This window comes from Mustela putorius, unplaced genomic scaffold, assembly GCF_011764305.1.
Source record: "Mustela putorius furo isolate JIRA1106 unplaced genomic scaffold, ASM1176430v1.1 tig00000129_pilon_pilon_pilon, whole genome shotgun sequence".
In the NCBI taxonomy this organism is placed as follows: Eukaryota; Metazoa; Chordata; class Mammalia; order Carnivora; family Mustelidae; genus Mustela; species Mustela putorius.
This window is the reverse complement of record NW_025421290.1, coordinates 33,628,367-33,641,825: the sequence shown is the minus strand read 5'-3', so window position 1 is coordinate 33,641,825 and position 13,459 is coordinate 33,628,367. Positions and strand designations below refer to the sequence as shown.

General features: G+C 36.6%; 1 protein-coding gene across 1 annotated transcript in view; it reads right to left on the bottom strand.

Annotated features, from left to right (window-relative positions):
* DIO2 (iodothyronine deiodinase 2) overlaps positions 1 to 13,459 on the bottom strand; it is a 231,923-nt gene that overhangs the window by 74,090 nt on the left and 144,374 nt on the right. Inside the window, 2 exon segments of the mRNA XM_045071762.1 lie at positions 4,921 to 4,996; positions 5,631 to 5,722. The gene's annotated coding sequence lies outside the window, so the exon portion shown is untranslated.

Sequence of the window (13,459 nt, the reverse complement as noted above, 5' to 3'; positions counted from 1 at the left end):
CAAGAAGTCCATGAAGTAGGTATAACTGTTCATATCTGTCCCTTGGCCTTTCCCTTGCATAAAACAGGACTTTCATCTTGGCGCTCATACATTAGTGATAAAAAGACAGTTTTCTCAGTAAGCAGCCAAAAACAACACAGATGGCTAGATAACAATTACTTAGTACTGACCTTGATCTCACATCTTAATGATTTAATAGGACAAATAAAGTATGCCATTTTTAAAAATTTAATTCACTTAAGTTATGTAGTGCTAAATAACTTCTCAAATGGTGTCACCTACACAATCTTCACAGTAACACTAAGAAGCAAATATTGTTATGACCCATTTTCACAGACCAAGAAAGGAGACTCATAGATATTAAGAAACTGACATGAAAACCTATTAACAAATGGCAGATATAACAGCTGTCTTATAATCTCCCTTACAGCCTATATACTTTGAATAATATTGTGATTCCATATAATTATGTATATTAACTATATTGGATAGTTAACTATATAAACACACACAGGCACACAAACACACACACAGAGTAGTATGTGTTGTAGGGGCCAAAGCCAAGATGGGCCACTTCGGATGAACATTATTTTGAGCTGAAAGCAATTGATACCCCGCAGGCTCAAGAAAAACTTTTGGCCTACATTTAACTACAAAGAAGAATCTAAACTGGGCATCTTTCTCAGAATAAGGGTTATTAGCAAAGGTAATTTTTTTTTGTAAGTGACCCATTTGCATCACAAGGTAACATCTAATTATTGAACATCTGTTCTTCTTATTCCCTATGAATTGCATTCTTCTGAATCCCCAGACCCTTACCACCTTCTCCTTAATTCAGGATGACATAAATACTTCATGTTGCCTGACTACCTTTGGAATTTCCATGTCTTTGTGGATTCCCCATGCATATGCTATTAAATTTGATTTTCTCCTATTAACTGGTCTCATGTTATATTGATTCTTAGTCCTGGTAGAAGGCCCTTTGAGGGGACAAGAATTCTTGCTCACTTAGAGTGTGATTGTATGTGCTAAAGAAATGGCAACTGGTTTAACAAGGCTGACGTATTTAATGCAGAGACTAATAGCTCAGCAGTTAGCCCTCTGAAAAAGCAAAAAATTCAAGTGTTGTGAATCGACTCAGAAATTTATAACCATAACGTGAAAAATTTCCCTTAATTTCATCATCTGTAAACTAGAGATTACTATTATAGAATTTCACGTTATTTTAAAAAAATACAACTTTGTTTCGGTTTATGTATGGATGGTACTGGGGGTTGGCATACCACAATGTTTTCAGAGCTGATGGCATCTAAAATTCTGAACCCAGAGCTGATCATATAGCACATTCTTTCATACAATATCTACTGAAAGGAGGAAAAAATAGGGTGGTAGCTAAAAGGAACAATGAAGGTAAGGAGCAATCTGAATGGGTAGGAAAACTGAAATCAAGACAACTTAACATATATTCTATAAATTACCAAGTGAATATGAACTGCAAAGTGTAGTTCAAGTTTCAAATACAAAAGGACTTCCGAGAAATGAGATGACAATCGTAACAATGGTTAACATTTCTCTCACATAGGACAATTTGCCAAGAACATTATATGCATCATTTGCTTAATCCTCCCATTGATTACACAAGGTGTTATTAGTATCATCTGCATTTTGTAGAGAGTGAGGCCTCAAGGGGTTATGCAAGAGCTCACCAGCCTGTGAATGTTATTAGCCACCATTTCTATATTGTGGCCACCAGCAGCGGTATTCTCTCAAGCAAAAGGGAAGGTGCGGTGGGAAGAGGAAACCTTGGAGCTGCCAATCCACATGAATTTACAAAACAAAAGAAGAGTAATTTCAAACTCTGAAGTTCAAAAAAATGGAGTAATTCATGGCAGCTCAAACATTAGAAACTGAAGAAATTCTGTAACAACAGGGGCTTAATAAAAAGAATAAAATAGACTATAAATAAATAAAATGTATAATTGAACAAGTGTGTTCCAACTGGCTCTTCCTGTGGAGCCGCTATGGGGGTTTGGGGTGGGAGACAGGGTGGGTGGAGTCATGACTGAAAAAGACACCAGAGATGCATCCTAAGAGCAATGCAAGGAATTCTCACTGAGAACAATGAAAAGAGAATAGGAAAAACTTACAATGTCATAAAATAGCAAACATGTGGGCAAGTATTTGAGTTAATTGCTTGAAATAAGGTTTGGAAAATGATTCTTTAGCTAATGTCTTCTTAGAAAGAACAGAAGAACATTAAGTAATTTGATCCCAATCATTACAAGGGAGGTTTATATAAAATTCCCTGTTTCTCAGAGCCTCACCTTAACTTGGGCTATTCACATCACCATTTCTGATTCCAGAGTACTAGAAACCAGGCTCGTGCAGTCATGAATAGAAAGTGAACATGCCGTGGTGGGTTTCTTTTCCCTTACTCAGGGTTTTCCTGTGGGGTGTATATGGAAGGAGTTACATCATGCATAGCTAAATTATATTCAGTTCATCTGATTATAGACATCCCTTCCAGGAAAGCTTCCGTGCCTGATATGCTCAACTCTATTACCCAACTCTGAGGCACAATGAAAGATTCATGAGGACAATGACAGTATAGAGGTGTGAAATGCGAGATACCCAGGAGAAGATGAAATTCATTGCTCAATCACCATGTGTTTTATACAATATGGTGTGGCAAGCTGCATACATGATCAAAAACATATCGTTATAAACTATGGCACCTCATACTTTAGTTATCATCTCTGCAGATATGCAAAGTAATATCTCACCTAGGCAGAATGCTAATGATGAACAGAAGATGGTCATATTTCTGAATAGCTAGTACACACCTACTTCCAAAGTTCATACCTAAAACTTCCATATTTCATTCAGTGAAAAGTTTATTGGACTCTCACTTAGGACCTGTTTAGTTTTATTTTACATACAATTCTAAGAAATTTAGTATAACATAAGATTACTCTAAATCAAAATCACAGGCTGTCCCACATCCCCTGTCCTCACCATGATTTGGTGAAGGATTTCATATCTCAAAGCCTCCACTGACTCAGCTGTAAAATGGGTATTTCATGGAATGAAGATGTAATCAGCACATTGATGTAAAGTATAAACAGAACACAAGTGCCCTAGAGGTCAAATGCAGATTTTTTTTTTTCAGAGAACCTGGTATCACATTGTGAATCAACTACTTTATCTGAGCCTTAATCATCGTAAAAGCAACTCTTTCCCATGCCAAGGAAAAAGGCTATTCTGGAATTCTTATCAGAATGATTATACATCGATCTCCACAGGGGAGACTCCCCAGGGGATTTTCAAAGGTAACTGTAATTTATAAGATTGCCTTTTATTGCTAGTGTTAATATCTCCCTAAGAATTCAAACTGCACAGCCATCTTAACCTAACTAGTACAGGAGTATAGGGCTCTGGCTACCCTCAGTGCACTGCATCAATGCTTGTGATGATGAATAAAGACATCAAGAAAGGGTTAAGTGTGGGTTCTCTAATGCCCTGATAAAGAAGGCAAAGCAAAGAGACATGTTTAGAAAGATCACCCCTTTAAAAACCAAGAATTTAAGCAATATTTTTTTTTTTCAGGAAACTTAGAGGTTTCGGTCAAGAAAATTCATTCATTCCAAAAAGAGCTGATCACAGTTGCAAAATATAGGATCACCGTCTTCCCATTCACTTATACAGATGGTTTAATACTCTGTTGTCAGGACTTGAACTCAAGATTACCAAGGTAACTCTTTTTTAGGTGGAAAGGAGTTACCTAAACATATGCCTTTCCATGACCTTTGTTTACTGTACTAAATTGTTTATCTTTTTTTTTTTTAATTGATTTGTACAAGCTCTTTACAAAGGCCCTTGAGGATATTAGGGATACGAGGCTTTGCTTCTGAATTCTAAATAAATTTCCACAGTTCACCCTTTGTTTTATGGGTTTTTTTGTTTGTTTGTTTTTTGTTTTTTGCTAGAGGCTTTAAATTTTAGTGTAATGAAATATGACATATTTTTCTCTTATATATTTTTCTCTTACAATGAAATATCATGTAAAGGGAAACCTTTTCCAATCTGAGATGATTAAAATATTCTCCTATAGGGGTGCCTGGGTGGCTCAGTGGGTTAAGCCGCTGCCTTCAGCTCAGGTCATGATCTCAGGGTTCTGGGATCGAGTCCCACATCGGGCTCTCTGCTCAGCAGGGAGCCTGCTTCCTTTCCTCTCTCTCTGCCTGCCTCTCTGCCTACTTGTGATCTCTCTCTGTCAAATAAATAAATAAATCTTAAAAAAAAAAAATATTCTCCTATACTTTCTTCTAGTCCTTGTGTGCTTTTAGTTTCACGTTTAAGTCATTAATCCAATTATAGCTTATGTTTGCATTAGGCAAGGTAAACAAATTTCCAATAAAACATCTTGTTTGAAAATATAATACTTTACTTCTTAATCCATGCAGATAAAAGCATGGATTTTTATACTATGCCTAGGAAAAATAAGTGGAATAGATTTTCCTTGTTATTGTAAGTTATCAAATACTCATCTCCGTTAAAATATGTAAACATTTTAAGGGTGCCTGTGTGGCTCAGTGGGTTAAGCATCTGCCTTCCGCTCAGGTCATGACCCCAGGGTCCTGGGATGGAGTCCCACAGGCTCTCTGCTCAGCAGGGAACCTGCTCTCCCCCACCTCCCTCTGCCTGTTTTTCTACCTACATTGATCTCTCTCTCCGTCAAATAAATAAATAAAATCTTAAAAAAACAAACAAACAAACATGTAAACATTTTGGTATCATGATGAAAAGGAGAAGGGAACTAACACAATGCCAAAAATGTGCCAAGTACTGTCCTTACTACACTATATACACCACTTCATTGAATTCTAATGAAGGTGAGATTCAGAGCAGATAATAACTTACCCCCAAGTCACGAAGCCGGTGAAGTGGAGCAATGGTTCAAAACCAATTTGTTCTAACTTTAAAACGTATATTCTTTCTGCACAAAAACACAGAAATGTTACAACATGTCTAGGGGATGCACGATTATAATATTTAATGGTTAATGCTATTTTTTCCCAAATGCTAAGTGGCCTATTTAATGCCTTGGATAACAATTACTATCTTCATGCTGTATCCAAGTATCTACAGAGCAAAAATGGTAATATAAACAGAACTCTATTCTTGGGTAAGGTGAGTGCTGGAAAATTAATTATTATCTCTTTTTCTAATTCTGTGTTCTGAATTTCTAGAGTGGAACTTAGTACAGAGGTGACATGATAATCTACAAAAGTTCTAGGCAATTGGGGAATTTTTGTGATTCTAGATATTTTTTTCAGCCTCTATACACTCATGAGAATTATTAAGGACCCACATAACAGGTTTGTGAAGTAGCATCAAAATAAATACTGTTGTTTGCACATATAGCCGAAAAGATATATTTATGTTAATGTTATGCACACTATTTTTCCTATTAATACCATGTCAACACAAAAGGCTTATAGCACTTTGTTATGTGAAACACTACCACATATATTACTGCAATTGATTTCCACAATCACCACATAAAAGGAAAAGCAAGGCAGTTATTATTTTCTCTGCTTTTACAAGGTGACAGAAGTTGCACTGCTTACCTAGATCCCAAGGCAGGGAAACAAATGAAGAAGGGGGTCTACAACTCAGCTCCTGGAATTCCTAATTCAGTGCTTTCTACCTTGCTGTACTCCTTTAAAAAGAAAAGAAAAACCCAGCTTTCATTTTGAAATTCTAATAAAATAATTTTTAAATGGTGTGTTTTATTAACATCTACCCTGTAGACCTAGCCTCTTATAAAAAGAGAAACTGTAATCTCAGTCCTTAGAGCTATTTAAGAAGTTAACAGGACACATATCTGTCCTTGAGGATTGAGAAAAATAGCAGGTTGACAAGAAAATCTGCTGGGTTTCATGCTAAGCCAATAATGAACAGTCATAAAGGATTTACAACCACTTTCCTATCTTTTGGGAAAAAGTTCAATTCTTGACACACTGATAGACCTACTATGTACAGAGCATTCAGAGGGGTACGAAGAAAATACGGTGGTAAGTGAGATGCTTGAAACCAATATTGACTGTGTGTCTCTGAGAGTATGGAATTTAAGGGAGTTCTTCGACATAACTCTATTTCCAATTTTTTACCTAATTAGTATGTATTTATTTTAGAATAAGAAATAAATAAATAGAAAATGTATGGAAGTGGATAGAGTATAGTGCGTTCTTGTTTCTAATAGAACAGGCCTCACATGTTAAACCTCTTTGTACATGCTATTTGGCTATGTGGAAAGAGAGGAAAGCCACACTGATTGAGCATGACGATGTCCAGCATTTTCTTAGATGATTAGAAACATTAATCTTATTTACATCTCACCACAACTTTTCAAGGGAAATCTTATCATCCTCATTTCATAGATTTAGAAACTGGCTCTTGTTGAAAATATATGATTTGCCTTTGGTCACACAACAAGTTTTCAGACCCCAAGTACAGTACTCTTTTCACATTCCCATAATACCTTTCTTTTTAATCTTATGGACAATAGGCCTGCCTATTGCTGAGAATACCAGTCTGATTTATGACCACAAAAGAAAATCATGTGTAGTCCCTAGGAGCCCCATATTCTTTTTTATTTGCTGTTCCTAATACACCAAATATAAATTCTTAGTGAATTATTCCTGGTTCCAATGAATTATTGCACTGAGTTTATTATACCCAACCATTTGGTTTGCTTGTTGATCAAGTTTTCCCAGTAGATAAAATGGAAAAAAATATCAACCACTTGTTTTAAACTGATGTAGTTCAAACAATTGCCTGAAGTGTTCCCTAATTGATATTAACTACACACTTAATACTACCCTGAAATTTTAATTTCTACATTACAGGTTAGAAACAAAACATGAAACAAACAAATGATTCGAGTTGAATGTAGAGACCATCACTTAATGAAAGAAAAATTCTAGAATTATAAATTAACAAAACAAAAGTGTTTTTTAAAAAGTCAGCAAATGGGAAAGTTCAGACTGGATTAATATAAATCAGCAAGATGCTAAAGATTCCAATATGTGCAGCAAGATTAATATTTACAGAAAAAAATAAGTAAAATGATTAGATATTTTTGAGAAATAAAATTGCTTCTAGCCATCAGGAAAATGGTTTTTCTTGGAAAGTTTTAGTGACTGAAATGAGGGACAAATGGGATTTCTGGGGACTCAGTGACATTCTGTTGTTTGATCTCAATACTGGCTAAATGTGATGCTCAGTTTGTGTATTTTCTGTTTGTATATCACAGTTCAATAAACATTTCTCAGAAATGACTTCTAGCAGTGAGGACAAAAAACACCCTGACTGGTTTTTAATGATGTTTTTTGCATCTTTGCACTATAGAATTTTTTTTTCAAAAGAAAAACAAAAAAAAACACAAACAAGAGTCATGAGAATAGTTTATATAGGGGATATCTAATCATTTGCAAAAAACAAAAGAGAGGAACTTGGTGGCTCAGCTGGTTGAGCATCTCCCTTGAGCTCAGGAAGTGATTCCAGGGTCCTTGGATTAAATCCAGCAAGAAGCCTCCTGCTTGGCAGGCAGTCTGCTTCTCCCTCTCCCACTGCCCTTCCCCCACCCCACCCTGCTCATGCTCACTCTTTCCCTCTTATGTGCTTTATTTCAAATAAATAAATGAAATCTTAAAGAAAAGAAAAAAGAAAAGGAATGGAAAGAAAAGAAAAGAAAAGAAAAGTAAAGAAAAGAAAAAGACAAAAGAAAATCTCTTAAACTCATTCCACTAAAGGAAAAAAGATGAGTTCCTCTTAGTATTCCATAAGTATTTGATCTGGATATGAAGAGGTGATCTAAAGTCCGCAGGCACAACAGAGCCCAATCAACTCCCCTTTCTTCTCACAACGCATATGCTTACATGCACAAATACACTCACAAACGCATGCGTGCACTCCAAACCATGTAAACCATCCCTGAAAATAAGTCTCTGATCTATAAAGAGTTACTATTGAGCAGGACTCAGATACTTACATTTCTAAGGGTCAACTTCAGGATGATTTTAATTGGTATCAAATCTGACAAGCCAAGAATGTGTTGTGCTGATCCATGAAACTTATTTTTAAAGTTGATTATTTGAATCCCCAATTCTATTGAAAGCCTATTAGAAGATAATTTTAAGATAGTACACTTAATTTCAACAGAAGCTAGTAATTCTCTAACGTTAGAATTCAGAAGAATTATCTGGAACATTTGTTGACCACATAGACTTGTAATCTTTATGTCGGAGACCTTGATTCTGTAGATCTGTAGAGCCCATCCCAGAAGTCTATGTTTTCCAGAAGCATGCCACGTAATTCTGAAACAGATAATCAGCATACCACACCTTGAGAAACACTGCCACTATTAGAACCTCACTTATTCATTTCCTGCCATACTCTGCATGGGATTCAGAGAGATCACAATACAAGCAGGGTGCATGGACCTGGATAACCAGATGTTTTTCATCCTGAAAATCTAACAATTGATGATTTAACACCACACTAGAGTAAAACAAGGGAGAACAGCACAACCGGACAGGTGACTTCACCATGTTCTCTTAGTAAGTGTGACAAGATGTACCCTGGCTAAAGTACTGTGCATTTGTAAAATTTGTTCCAGCACTTTCACAAGCCTTCATCCTATGAGACACAATAGCTTATGTGAGAGAAAAGGGCTCAACTCAGAAAACTTTTATGACACCCTGACCCATGGTTAGCTAACACCTAACAAAGACTTTGGCTAGCTAGCCGGCAAACCCTCCATTTGAAGACAAGTTTCATCCATGGAAGCTGTAACTCAACCTGTCACAGCAAGTATACCAGCATTACATCGGGACTTTCATGGGCTGTCAGTCACAGGATGGCTTACTAATTTTCTGCAACCCAGAATTTCATCAAGCTAGAAGCAACAGCTACCTTGTTTACCCTCATTCTTAGGCAATCTTTCTCTGCATTATCATTTTGATCACTAATGTGCTTGCATTGACAAGAGCCAAAGAAAATTAAAATGCAACCCAGAAACAACAGAAATGTGTCATCCTGGAACGGACATGTGGTCCGTCCAACCTAGGCACCTGCTTCTCATGATGAGTAATGCCAGATGTTTCAGGGAAAGATATAAGTCTCTATTACACATGTGCTTTATGCAATTGTGCAATGATACATCACAAGGGAGTTTTCTTTTTCTGACCCTGGGTTAAGCATCATTTGCAGCCTAATATTTCAAGACATCAGTCCTTGAACTCATTACCCCTACATCCTTTACAGCACTCTCTTAAGAAAGAAAAGAAAAGAAACAAGAATATTTGTTCAATATGTTTCCTCATCAACTCTGGACCAAGGCAATTATACTTGTAGATAACACTTTGTGGTTTCCATTAAGGAGATGGCTGGATATTTGATATAAGGACAATATTTGTTGGATACAGTAGGTAAATGAGAACTAGCTCACATTTGCAAATAGCTTGGAGAAAAAAAAATCACTATGCTGATAATGCTCAAATTTGGTATTAGGAAAACCTTCCAGAATCTTTATAGCTAACAGCATAATTTGGGTAAAATGACAAAAAAAAAAAAAAAGCCAAAAACAACTAGCAACAATGGCAAGAATTATAAACACTAACAATTTCTCTTTTATTATATACTCTTGAAAAAATTCAATAAGAAACATAACAACAGTATGGCTTATTCATTTGTTGAGCGGATATTTATAGAATACATTCTCTATTCAGGGAAGTTAAGGACTAGGAAAGGACTAGGGAAGTAGTCATGGGTTTTACCCTTACATAGTCCAAAAGAGGAAATGGACAATTGTTAGAGAAATAAATAGATAGTATAATGCCAAACTGAGATACATGCTATAAATGAAACCAGCATGGCTATAATAGAGAAAAACTGGAGATACCTCATTAGAGTGGTCAAGTACATTTTCTTTGGAGAAACTCAAGCTATAGGAGGGAGTGATTTCTTTGGAGAAAATGTACTTGACCACTCTAACGAGGTATCTCCAGTTTTTCTCTATTATAACCATGCTGGTTTCATTTAATCTCTCCAAAGAAAATGTACATCTGCATATTTCAAAGCTGAAATGAAAGGTTAAGAAGATTTAAGATCATGCCAAGAGCAGCAGGAAAGTGTTCAGAGTAAAGGAAACAATGAGGTAAGTCCTACAGGTAAAACCAAGCATGGTGTGGTCTAAGAACTGAAAGGAAGGGGAGGTCAGTGTAAACGGTAGTCAGTAACAACCAGATCTTGTAGGACTTTGTAGGTTATTGTCTAGAGTTGCAACTATGTAAGTGAGATGGGAAACCATTAAAGAACTTCAAGTGGCATAATGGTATAAACATATTTATGTTATTTAAAGATCACACTGGATACAGGGGGAGAATGTAATGGAGGAGACAAAGTGTGGGGAGGTCTGTTAGAGCACTGATTCTCTAACTTTAAAGTACATAGGAATATCTGGTGATCTGGTTAAGATGCAGATTCTGATTTGCAAGTCAAGGGTGAGATATGAGATTCTGCATTTCCAACAAGCTCCCAAGTGATGCTGACACTACTGGTCCATGGACCACACTCTCTATAGTAGAGCATGAGACTACTTTCACCACAGTCCACACTTTTGTCTCTTTCAAGAAGGTGACTTGAGTTAGGATGGAAAATATGGTATTAGAGGAAATTTGACAGATTTGAGATATGTTTGGGAGTTATAACTACCAGATTTGCTATAGCATGCTTCTTTACATCATAGTAGGGTCGAATTAAGAAGACCTCTGAAACCAAAATTTATGCAACTAAAAGGGGTCCAAAAATCTCAACATTGCTTATGGTTTGAGCTAACAGCTGAGGAATTAGGCAGAGATGGAAACAGTGAATGATAGGCTAGAGCTTAGCTTGGGGAATATCAGAAGGGGTTGAAGGAGTGGTAGGTGCGATAAAGCTGTTGCCTGGGGCTCAGCCTGATAGGTAGGGAGTTATTAACAGTGGATCAGTGAGAGAAGATGACCACAAATGCACAAGAAAGAACCAATAACCTCAAACTCAGGAACTTTGTTCTGCCACATTCTAGCTCTGTGTCTCTGGGAAAAAACAAAACAACCCTCCCCACCAAAAAGCACCAGTCTTATAATTATTTCTTCATTTAATAAAATATGATGCAATGAGATCATAACCATGAAAACATTCAGCACGGCATCTATCATAATGAGAAGGTATTAATAAATATCAAGCGAATTATACTCATGTGTTTCCGTGGATGACCAGTTCTGCTTCTTCTGAAGACATAAAAAGAAAATTGCTTATGTAGCTATAGGAGGGAGTGATTTCATATCATGGAGGGTGTCCACATGCACCCCATGTTATTTCTGTTTCCATAAAGATGCTTTCTGACAATGAAGTTGGAAAGCCTTTTCTTAGAAGCAACGAATAAGTATCACCTTTGAATTAAAAAAATAGTCCACACTTCTGGAAATGCTTCAGAGGAAATTTCCAATTAAATAGAATATTGTTAATACAGAACTTAAAGAGCTTATCCAGTCCCTTCACCATACCTGAAAGCATCCCAAAGATGCAGCCAACTCTTATATTATCAAAAACTCGTAGAAGAGATTGGCAACAATCTCTTTCAGATTCCCAAGCAAAGGCCATCAAGATTTTTTCCTTGATTCTATATCAGTCCTCTACTGTTGTTCGTTATATTACTTGTACTAAGAATAAGGCTTGCTGACTTTATCTTTACCGGTTAAATTTAATGTCATTCACCTTGACTACACTTGTAGAGGGAATAGAAAATACCTGGTCACTGTACTCTATTACTCAGGTCTGTTGTGAAGTTAGACCGACCGACTTCAATTAAGCCTCTTTTGTAATTAACAGCAAATATTTGTGTCCAAGCAAAGTGCCAAAAGTCTCCCCAAAGCTGTTTGATCTCTCAGTGGGTAAAACATGACCCCTATACACATACTTTGCCTCATGAATGCATGGTGATGATAGTTTCCCAGTGATACAAAGGCAAACTCAGTCTTTTCAAATGACAAATATAAAACAATTAGATTCTTTATAATCTTTAAAGTGATAGGCTTTATGTCTCTCTCAGGATAGGGACAAATTTACAGAGTACAATTTGAATAGCTTTATGAATCTCTTTACTTGTTGAACCTTATGCCTGAAATAAACGAGGGATCTTCTCCCAAAACCCTCTGCATCCACCCCAGGCAAGGCAGGTATAGTCTCAGTGCCCACATTCCTTTTTTTTCTCTGCACTAGAATAATTCTCAGATTCTGAAAGAGGGCCTCTGAAATTTCCATGGACAATCCACTCTAGTAGAAAAGAAGTGATACTTTTGGTCAACTAAATATTCCAACCACACAAACTTCTGAATCCTATAAACCACTCATTCCCTTCACTTGGTCTCATAATAAATAATACCAAGTTTGGGGGTTTCAGAGTTGAAAAATTTTTCAAGAACTTAACAGGAAGGCAATTATCTCTCACCTGTATTTCTAAAATGACCTTGATCAGGCTCTCCCTACCTCCAATTAACCTCACTTAAATCCATCCTACACTGACCCCAAAGGAGATATCCAAGGTGCAGATTGGATCATGGTGCTCAGACAATGGAAGAGCTTGTATTTAACACATTAAACCCATCGATATTCTTGTCTGACTCTCTCACTAAACTGTAAAACCTTTAAGGCAAGGAACAAATCGTATTCAGCCCATTAATCCTACAAGCTAACACCAGGCATGACTTTTAACAGATTCTTCATAATGCTTACTTAACGAGTAAATGTTAGTTTTTCAGAATCACAGACTTCTAAAAATGGAGATCAAGGAAGAAAGTGGGGGGAAAAAGAGTAAATGGCAAAGATGTCAAACTACAGACTTCCTCTTTGTCTTCCTTTTGTTCCCCAGAGCAGTTAGAGTAATACCTGAAGTAAATACTTTATACCACAACCTCCTGCTACATCCAGAGCTTCTGAGATCACCGTCACTTCCCAAGTGATATGCAAGGAAGTCATACTTTATTTACACCAACACATTATTACTGAAAGCTGTCTTCTAAGTTTTAAGTAGAATGGAATGGAATGGAATGATGTTTTCTAAACCCAGTTTCACCAAAATGGATTTCAGTACATATCTGCCAGTGATGATATCTCAATATCATCTACCTGTCTATGCCTACCACACACACTCACACATACAGGTTTTTGATACAACAAATCTTACTTAGATATATGGGGGATAAATCTTACTCACCCTTAACTACCATTCCTCCTTGGCTCCCCTAACTGCATTATAATCATAGTCATTACTGCCTTAATGATAGTAATAATGCTTTGTGCTTCTACAGCACTTCTCAGATGATCTCAAAGCATGACTGCATTGTGACTATAA